At 34.3% G+C, this 11369-nt stretch overlaps 1 long non-coding RNA gene across 1 annotated transcript; it reads left to right on the top strand.

Moving 5' to 3' along the window:
• Positions 1–381: 381 nt before the first annotated feature.
• Positions 382–2992, top strand: LOC148253402 (uncharacterized). Its single transcript, XR_015821790.1, has 3 exons — positions 382–471; positions 1829–2633; positions 2742–2992. It is a non-coding gene; the product is annotated as an uncharacterized LOC148253402 (long non-coding RNA).
• The last annotated feature ends 8377 nt before the right edge of the window (positions 2993–11369 follow it).

Raw genomic sequence — 11369 nt, 5'->3', positions numbered from 1 at the left:
TTTTATCTCGCGACAGAGAGATTTCAAAGTTTGTTGCATTTAGTTTAAAAACAAAATTCAGAATTTTATTTCCATTGATTGAAAAAAATTAAATACAAATCAAGTTACTGTTGGATTTTTTTTATGTATGGGCTTAATGTGGACCTTAGTATGCATATCAAGCTGTCAATTTAATGGGCTCATTTAAAAATGATCAAATATGGTTAAACAATATTGGGCCTTAATGCATCGAATTTAAGTATGGGCTTGTAACGTACAGATACTATTTTTATAATATTCTCATTTTATGATGGACGAAATGAAAATTACAAAAGTTAGTCGATATAAAAGGCAATTATGGTCCCCAAATCAAAAAGTTGTCATTTTATTTATCTGAAATTTCGTCACCAGAAAAAAACTAGTTTTAGGGCGCCGTATTGATTCAGAAGATCCTACCACCGAATGTGAACAAATATTCTGCAATTGATCCAAGTACGCTTCTAATTTTATTTCTCTTTAATTCAGTATGAGGATGTATGTTTAAGTTTTACAGATCTATAGATTTGAAAAGAAATATTGTTCTAACAATTAGTATCAGAGCCATTTCTTGTATTGAATTTTTTGAGAAAGTTTTTTTGTTTTTTTATGTAATTTTGGATTTTAGATTCAAAACTTTATATTTTTTATTCAAAAATTTAGAGTTTGGATTTATTTTTTGTTTAGTTCAACAAATATATATATTTGTAGAAAATTAAGAAATATATATGAAGAAATTAAGTATTGTATATGGATGTATATATTTTAAGCATGTATGTATATATATATATATAATAAATAAAAATAGAGCAACGGCCGACCGCCATTGCATGAGGAAGAAAATCCGGCAGTTTACAACCATTTAGCTGCCAAATTTAGTCCGTAACAGCTAAATAAAAATTTAGTTTAAAAACACTTAAAAGGCAATTGTTATAGATTACATGAATTTAATTTACCATATAATTTTCCATTTAAAATTAAAAGGGTAAGGGTTTTGGGTTTGATGGGTTGTTTATGTTTAAGTTTAAGTTTTAAAAATTATAATTATATGGGTTTGGTCCACAAGAAGAGAAAATGTCCAATCGGTTGGCCTAAAACTCAAGCCCGTTTGGGATGGGCCAACCTGGTCCAGACTCAACCCAGCTCAGACCTGATGGGTGTTGACCCAACTCAATCAACGGTCAATGGTTGACCGCCCAACGGTCAACATTTGACTGCCCAACGATCAACTGTCAATGGTTGACCGATCAATAGTCAACTTTTGAAAAAAAAAAATATATTAAATAGTAGTTTTTGGTCATTTTATGATTAATTTTCTTCCTAATTCAGTTTAAATTTGTTTTAATTTTGAATTTTAATATTGGTATGTGCATATACATATTGAAATAACTTAATTTACACAACATGTCACCAAAGTAACCTCTCTTATGGATAATTTATTTATTTCATAATATAAATAGTTGTATGAGTGTAATTTATGTGAATGTTAATCGGCCCAAAGGAAGGTTAATATTTAACATTATTGTATTTTATTTTTATGGTAATGAATATGTGATAGTTATTCAATATGACATATGAACTTTAAATCAGGTCAAAGAAAGTTTATTCTTTGATGTGTTTCTACTGTCTGTATTTAATTACTGTTATAAGGTACCACTTATAAGTTAATATTCTTTCTAAACATAGAGTGTTAATGGAGTGCTCGGTATCTTGAGATGGGAATATATTTTTATTTAAAATTCATTATTAAATTTTATAATTTATAGTTTTATATGAGTATTAATTAATTTATTTTTGTATGTTCTCTGTTCAGCTTCCTTTTTTACTGGAAGTATCACCGCAAATGTTAATTTCATCCCAATGTTGAATGGCATAAATTTCAAGCAATGGAAGAATAGTTTTCGATTTGTGCTTAGAGTTATGGATCTAGATTGGGCTTTACGGGTTGATCAACCCGATCCGATTACTCTTGACAGCACCCCTAAGGAAAAGAAGGAGTTTGAGAGATGGGATTGATCAAACTGTATGAGTATGTTGGTTATGGAATAGACTATTCCAGAGATTTTTCGGGCACTATGTCCGATGATATCACAACAGTTAGAGATTTCCTTCATTCTCTAGAACATTTTTCCAGAAGTGATAAGGCCAAAGCATGTACACTTTTGTCGACTCTTGTTTCAATGAGGTATAAAAGAAATAGAAACATGAGAGAGCACATAATGGAGATATCACATGTGCATGTAAAGTTCAAAGCACTTAAAGTGGAATTTTCAGAAGAAGTACTTATGTATTTTATTTTGATTTCTCTTCCACCACAGTTTAATCATTTTCAGGTGACATACAACTATCAGAAAGAATCCTAAAATCTAAATTAACTCATTTCACATTGTGTTTAAGATGAGGAAAGGCTCAAGTCTGAGAGGCCAAAGAGTGCTCATTTAGCAGTGATCTCAAAGAATAAAAAAACAAGAAAAAGCCAACAGGTCAAACTTTTGCAATTCCAGTACAACAGAAGAAGCAATAAAAGGCTCAGACAAAAAATATTTGTTTCTTCTGTAAAGCTCCAAGACACCAGAAGAAGCAATGCGCTAACTATCATGCGTGACACATAAAGAAAGGTATGCTTCTTAATTTTTTTTTGTTTTGAGGTTAATTTAACTTATGTACCAATACACGCCTGGTGGATAGATTCTGGTGCCACAACTAACATTAGTGTGTCTATGTAGGGTTGCCTCCATTGCCACAAGCCAAGTGATGGTGCCAGATTCATTTATGTGGGCGATGGCAAACCAATCGAGGTGGAAGTAATTAGAAAATTTAGATTGTTGTTAATGACTGGATTTTATTTGGATTTAGAAGAGACTTTTATTGTACCATCATTTAGAACGAATGTGATTTCTATTTCTATATTGGACAAATTTGGTTAGTCATGTTTATTTAGAAATGGAAAATTTAATCTTTTTCTTAATTCAAATTTAATTGGTTCTGATTCTTTATCAGTGCATGATAATCTTTATTTGCTTGATACAATTACTTCTTATAATGAATCCTTACATGTTGGTACAAGAGGTATAAAGAAAAAATTAACCAAGGAGGATTCTATTTCTTTATGGCACAAGAGATTATGTCACATCTCTCAAAGGAGAATTGAGAGACTTGTGTTAGACATAATTCTAGCTCCCCTTGATTTTTTAGATTTTGATTGATGTGTTCATTGTATCAAGGAAAAACAGACAAACATTAGGAGATTAGGTGCCAACAGAGCTATGGACGTATTAGAACTCATTCATATAGATATTTGGGGACTATTCCTACAGCTTCTTAGAATGGTCAACAATATTTCATAACATTCATAGATGATTATTGAAGATATGGCTACCTATATCTCATTAATAAAAAGTCCCAGTCCTTGGAAGTGTTCAAAAATTTTAAAGTAGAAGTTAAAAATCAACTCAATAAAAGGATTAAGGCTATTAGATCTAACTGAGGCGGTGAATACTATGGTAGATTTGACGGATCAGGTGAATAGCGTCCAGGGTCGTTTGCTCGATTCCTAGAGGAATATAGTATCGTCCCACAGTACACCATGTCAGGTTCTACTAGCATGATTGGTGTTGTTGAATGGTAAAATAGAACATTTAAGGATATACTAAGGAGTATGATTAGTCATTCTACCTTACCTGAATCACTCTGGGGAGAAGCATTAAAGACTGCAACATATTTACTCAGTAGAGTTCCAACTAAAGCAACTACAAAGACCCCTTATCAGCTTTGGATGGACAAGAAGCCTAGTTTGAGACATTTGCACATTTGGGGATGTCCAATTAAGGTTAGGCCTTATAGGCCAGAGGAAAAGAAAGTGGATTTCAAGACTGTTAGTTATTATTTTATTGGTTATTCTGAGCGATCTAGGGGTTGTAAATTTTATGATCCCACTATTAAGATAATTTTTAAGACGAAAAATGCCCAGTTCTTTGAGGATGTTGAGTTTGCAGGGGGAGAAAGAGTTCGCGACCTTATTTTTGAAGAGGAATGGATCAATATTCCTATTTCCTTATGTGCTCTTGACAATGATCAGGATCATGTTCTTATACCTAACAATGTCATAGTATCTCCCGTTCCTGTTTAGGAAACTGTTCCTGAAGCACAAACTTCATACCCTCAAGAACTTATGCCATTAAGAAGATGCACAAGAGAGAGGAGACGTGCAATACCAGATGATTATATTATATACCTCCAAGAACATGAGTTTGACATTGGCACGGTGGAAGATGATCCTATCAACTTTTGTCAAGCCATGGAAAGTTCTAACCCTTGCAGATGGATTAATGCCATGAATGAAGAGATAAAGTCCATGAAGTATAATGAAGTTTGGGATCTTGTCCCATTGCCTACATATGCGAAACCTATTAGTTGCAAATGGATATTTAAGACCAAGAGGGATTCAAAAGGTAATGTGGAGAGGTACAACGCTCGTCTTGTCACTAAGGGTTTTACATAAAAAGAAGGCATCGGTTATAAAGAGACTTTCTCTCCAGTTTCATCGAAAGACTCTTTTAAGACTATAATGGCTTTAGTCGCACATTTTGATCTTGAGTTACATTAGATGGATGTTAAGATAGTATTTCTTAATGGTGAGATTGATGAGGCGATTTATATGGTGCAACAAGAGAACTTTGTATCCGGAGATGCACAACAAATGGTTTGCAAACTAAAGAAATCCATTTATGGACTTAAACAGGCTTCCCGTCAATGGTATCACAAATTTCATCAAGTCGTCATCTCGTTTGGTTTTAAGATGAATTTAGTGGAAGATTGTGTATACCATAAGTTTAGTGGGAGTAAATATATTTTTTTAGTTTTATATGTCGATAAGATATTGCTTGCCAGCAATGATATAGGTTTATTGCACGAAATCAAGAGATTTCTGACAATAAAATTTGAGATGAAAGATCTTGGGGATGCCTATTTTGTATTAGGGATCCAAATATACTGAAGTCACTGTCGGGGTATTCTTAGATTATCACAGAAGAACTATATAAAAAAGGTTTTTAAAAGGTTTGGCATGCTAGATTGTAAACCAGATGACACCCCTGTGTCTAAAGGAGACAAGTTTACTCTAAATCAATGCCCCAAGAATTATTTATAGATTACGAAGATGCAAAAGATTCCATATGCTTTTGCTGTAGGGAGTCTTATGTATGCACAGGTTTGTACGCATCTAGATATTCCATACATTGTTGGGATGCTAGGTAGATATTTAAGCAATCTAGGTATGGATCATTGGAAAGTAGCCAAACTTGTTATGTAGTATCTACAGAGAATAAAGGATTATATGCTCACATACAGGAGGTCAGATCAATTGGAGATCATTGGTTATTCTGATTTTGATTTCAGTAGATGTCAAGATAGCAAAAATTCTACATCATACTATATTTACTTTCTTGCTAGGGGAGCTATTTCCTATAAGAGTGCTAAACAAACATTTGTAACCTCTTCTACTATGGCAACAGAGTTTGTAGCTTCTTATCGGGCATTCAATTAAGGAATATGGGCACAAAATTTTATTACCGGGCTGCGGTATTGTTGATGGCATAAAAAGACCATTAAAGTTATTTTGTGATAATAAATCTGCAGTTATGTATTCCAACAATAACAGGAGTTTGACAAAGTCAAAGCATATAGATATTAAGTTCCTTGTTGTTAAAGAAAAAGTTCAAAGTAAATAGATATCGATAGAGCACATTAGAATAAACTCCATGATTGGGGATCTGCTCACTAAGGGATTACTACCTAAGGTCTTTCATGAGCACATTGCTCGTATGGGTGTTGCATCCCTTGATGATATGTAGTTTCAGTGGGAGTCTTATACCATAGTTGCATTTATTTTGTAATACATGTCATAAATTATGTACTTTGGTTTAGTTTATGAATATATGGTTTCATTTAGGTTGTCATTTTATTTTTCTGAAATCCCGTCATAGAAAAAACTAGTTTCAAGACACTGTATTAATTCAGAAATTCCTACCGCCAAACGTGAACAAATTTTCTACGATGGATTTAGGTACGCTTCCGATTATATTTCTCTTTAATTTAGTATGAGAATGAATGTTTAGTTTTTACAGATCTACGAATTTAAAAAGAAATATTGTTCTAACGGTTACAATTTTTAGAGTTCAGTGATCACAGATACATGATTGTTACATAAAACAACTTTGTTTAAGCTAGACTTTGATTCTCATATAAGGATAATTAATATAATATGTATGAAAAATCAATAAATAAATGTTATTTTTGGTCCATATAGAAATCTTTCTTAATGATGTGAATTAATATACGCCTATTTTTCTTTTTATATATAATAAGATTAATGCTTAACTTACAAAACCCCAAAATTTCATGATAGCTTTCGTAATATCTCAAAATTTCTCAGTCTCTCTCCCCTAAAAGAGAAATTAAATAGTTCTAAACTCCAAAATTGATTTCTAAACCTTAGATAAGGTCCTATAACATTTAAAAACATTCCACAAGAATGAGAAAAGAATCATAATAAAAATAAATCGAGAAAACAAAAATTAGGGTTAGAGAGAAATCTTAAATCCCCTTGTTGAGAGATAAAGTGATGTTTTAATCTTAAAATGTCTCTAAACCAATCATTAGAACTAAAAGCCCAAAATTTTAAGGAATATTAGTTTTCATGTGAAAAAAGAAAATGATGGAAAAATATTTTAAATTACATATACCATAAATTATATTGGATAGCCTAGATTTGGTGTCAAGGATGCAAATCTGTATCAAGGAGGAATCCAGCACGTCCCGACTCAAATAAGAAAGTAAGTTCTGGTTTCCTAAATGGGAATGCCCACAACAGGAAAGTAATTTCATCCCTAACTACTTTCCTAATTGGGATTATTCTAAGGGATGGACAAAGTTTGTTCAAGCCAGAAGACTTAAGCCCAAGTAAGGTTAATGAGCTTGAAGAATTGAAAGGAAGTCCAAGCTTTCAGCCCAACTCAAGAAGGCCTAAAAGCCTTATGCTTAAGATGGACCACAACCCAAGAAAGCTGTAACACCCCACTCACCACTATGCTTAATTTTCTTTTGAAAAATCCCAATTATTCAGGCCTTAAGGCCACACTGAACTCATTTATTTTATTCCACAGCTTATTATCATAATTCGTAAATTATGTCGATTTTTATTATTTTGATTTTATTTAATTTTATTATTTAATTGTCATGCTTTTTAAAATAATCGAATTTCAGAAAAAATAAAAATTCGGGGGAAAAAATCCCGTGAGAAAAATCAAGTGGGAACGGGCTGCCCACCCGTGCGTGCACGCACGACAGGCGCAAAACATGTGCATAGTGCGCATGTCCCATCATGCGTGGCACAGAGGACAGGCCTACGCGTGCGTCTTATCACGTAAAGGCAAGACCCATCCGTGCGCGGATAAGCAGGAGCCGCACGCTGTGTGCGTGTTGTCCGCAAAATAGGCCTGTGCAGAGAGGCCTGCGCACTTGGGGCCTACGCGCGGTAGGGTAACCCGGTGCTTGCAGGCTAGGCCTGCAGCGCACGTGCTGGGCAGGTGAGGCCACTGTTGCCTCAGGTAGTGTGCTGCGTCGACCTCGGGCGACGTGTTGCTATTAGTGGTGCCGTTGCCGATGGAGGAAATTTTCCTCTTCTATTTTTTGTGCCAAGTATTTTTTTACTCTCTCTCTTCATTGGATTAAACTAATTGGCGCAAATCCAACGACTTCTATTTTCTATAAATAAGGGCCCTTCTTCCCATTTTCTCCACACTTCTATTCTTCCACCTTTCAAGAGTTAGAGAGAGAGAGAATGGAAGGAAGAAAAGAAGAACAGTGTAGAAGAAATTATCAAGATTTCGGTAAGAAATTTAGTATTTTTTTAAATGTCTTAAGGGGTATTTTTAGACAAAAAAAATTACTTTGATAATCTTGGTGATTTGTAGGCTTAATATGTTGAATTGTTCTTGATTTCAAGCATGCTATGTGAGTGATAAATATTTAATGATTTGCATGTAATTATAATAATATGAAACAAGTAAAGTTATTTAGAAAATAAAAAAATAAAAAAAAAGAAAAAAAAAGTGGAATAAAGCATGAATGGTGCAAAGTATATATCTATATTAACATGCCTAACGCATCGTATTAGGCTTTTTATCTTTGAGGAATATCTGTTCCTCTATCCCCATCCAAGGTATCTATTTTCACCCTCCCCCATCCGGTCTGGAAAGACGTAAGAGAACTGCTACCTATAGATGATGGTGTACCCTCTGACAAGAGTGGTGACATGAATATCTGTTAGGGGTTACCTTTAGCTGAGTACTGTCGTGACCATAGAATATCTGATAGGACCACTATGGTTGCTACGACCATAGTCATCGATCATGCCATGGTTTGGTAAGCCAAAAATATGCTTGAGCAAATTGTCATTATTATATCTGATCTGATCATTCCACATGGGTAGTCAGAATTCTGTATCTGCCTTCAGATATAGAAGTTGTAACGACTTTGCAAAGCATGACACGAAAATATGATCATTTCATGATTTATTTAATTTTTTCTATTATTTAATATGTTGTGTGTTTTATTCGAATTATTGACTACAATGTGATTTCATTCTTTAATAAATAAATTATTTTCATAAGGCAAGATAGGTGTACAACATAACCAAATGGTAAGTGTTTATGTTAAAATAATTCACTTTTTAAAACCTTATAATATTATCTAAATACTATTTTTCTTACTTTGTATATAGAACTCACTCTTTCTATGCCCCTAGATGAGAAAGATAATGAAGAACCACCAGTTGACTTACCCATTGAAGTTTATGAGGATCCTATAATAACCCGCTCATCACTGTGCTTAAATGATTCAGAAATCCTATTTATTCGGGCCTTTGGCGACATTAAACTTAATTAATTTATCCTGTTTAATATTTATCATGATTCATAAATCTGGTTAATTTTTATTTAATTTACTTTTATTTAAATTTATTTAATTTTAAATTTTATTATTTAATTTTGAGTTTAACTCATTCAAGTTAATTACAGAAAATTGAGAGAAATCGAAAAAAATGGCAAAACAAGAAGAAATCCTGCGGGGAAGCAAATTGTCCGCGCGAGTGTTGGGCATTGTGCGCGCATGCATGCGCGCACAGTAGCCACGGGACGTACGCACAGTGCGCACGTCCCCTCTGCATGCACGGCGCGGAGTTAGGACCTGTACTCCTCTTGTCGCGTGCAGGCTGGTCGTCTGTGCATCACCTCGCACGCTGACAAGCACCGCACACTGTGCGCATGCCGTCCGTGTAGTAGGCCTGTGCAGATAGGCCCTGTGCGCCTAGGGCATGTGCGCAGTAGGCTTGCGCGCATGTGGCAGGAGGCTTGTGAGCCTACAAGCTAGTTTGCAGCGCACTGGCTTGGGCACTGCAACCTCAGGCAGTGCGTGACCGTCGCCTCCAGCGGTGCACAACCGCCACTTGGTGCGAATCCGACGGTTCTAAAATTCTATAAATTTTTCTTCCCCTTCCATTTCTCCCCAAATTTCCATTCTTCCATTTTTTTAAGATTTAGAGAGAGAGATTAGTCTAGTGAGAGAAGAATGAGAAAGAAAAGGAGAATGGTGAAGGAGAAAACATCATAGTTTCAATAAGGAATCTAATATTTCTTTCGACATCTTAAGGAGTATTTTTAGATTAATTATTTTAATATGATTATGATTTTTCCTATTTTGTATGTCTCTGTGATCATATGAGTCGAATTGTTCTTGTTTTCAAGCATGTTATGTGAATTGCAGACACTTGATGAATTGTATGTAATAAATATAATATATAATTAGTAAAAATAAAAAGTATAAAAGAAAAGAAAAGAAAAAAAAAAGTGAAATGAAGCCTGTATGGTTCGAAATATATCTGTATTGACATGCATATTGCATCAAGTGTCTCGTTAGGCTTTTTATCTCTGAGGAGTATATGTTTCTCCCTTTCCTATCTAGTCTAGAAAGACATAAGAAAACCATTCCCAGTGAATGATGGCGTACCCTATGACGATAGTGATATCTACTATCTAACCCATGGCTAAATAATGTCGTGACTATAGATATCTGTTAGGGCCACTATGGCTAGTACCACTGTAGTCGTAGCTCATACAATAGTTTGGCCATCCAGAAATGGGGTTTGAGCAAATTACAATATCTGTATCTGATATGATCCTTCCACTTGGGTAGTTGGAAATCTATATCTACCCTAAAAGATGGAAGTTGTAAGGACTTTGCAAAGCATGACACCAAAATCTGAGCATTTCATGATTTATTTGATTTTCTCTATTATCTAGCATGATGTATGCTTGGTTGTTTGTAGTAATGTGCCATTTTCTTAACAAATAAATGATTTTCATAATGTGAGATAAGTAAGCGAGGAGGTTAAATGGTAAGCTCTTAAGTCAAAATAATTAACTTTTAAAACCTTACTATATTAATTTAATATTGTTTTCCTTACTGAGCATGTAAAACTCACGCTTTTCATGCCATTTCTCCCAGGTGAGGAAGAAAGTGAGGAACCACAGGTTGCATGACTGTTTTTGCACTTTGATGAATCCAGTTGCATATTGAATGGAGTGGGTCCTTATATTTTGTTTTGTATTTTGCAGCCGCTTTTGACCTCAATATATGTATGTATTGGAACTCATGTATTTATAAGGGATTTGTAATAATTTTATTCCGCTACATAAATTTTATCATGCACTCATTATTCTATATTTGTATATGACACCCATTTGCCTTAATTAATATTTGGGATGTCACAAATGGTATCAGAGCATAATTTCGCAGATCAAATCCCTTGCAGCAGCGCTGCCTATATGGGCCAAGAGACCCACGGGCCCCACACATGAAATCAGCTGCGCGCTCAGGCCCAAGAGGTTGAACACGCACCTCGTACAGACGAACCCGTGGACAGCCCAGGAAAATTGCCCTAGCCCGTCAGCCCCAAACTCCTACAAGCTTTCTCCCATGTAATCTGCGCGGACCAGCTGGCCCGACCAATCCGAGTAGCCCAAACTGGCTAGCCCCTCTTTTTCCAATTTAAAATTATTTAAATTATTTATTTATTTTATTTTATTATTTTAAAACCTTTTAAAAAAGGCTTGGGACTCACTTTTCAAAATACTCATGTGTTAAAATTAATTTTTACATGTGCTTTAGATATATTTCATATGGGATAAATATGGATTCAAATTAATTATTATTTTAATACAATTTTATCCCTTAGAATTATTTAATTAATTTATTTGTGATAGAATAATTATTTTATTATGTAATTATCATAGATT

The sequence above is a fragment of the Carica papaya genome, chromosome 6 (assembly GCF_054855325.1).
Source record: "Carica papaya isolate Zhongbai chromosome 6, ASM5485532v1, whole genome shotgun sequence".
Lineage (NCBI taxonomy): Eukaryota > Viridiplantae > Streptophyta > Magnoliopsida > Brassicales > Caricaceae > Carica > Carica papaya.
Note: the sequence above shows the minus strand (reverse complement) of the source record. Positions and strands in the feature narration are given on the sequence as shown.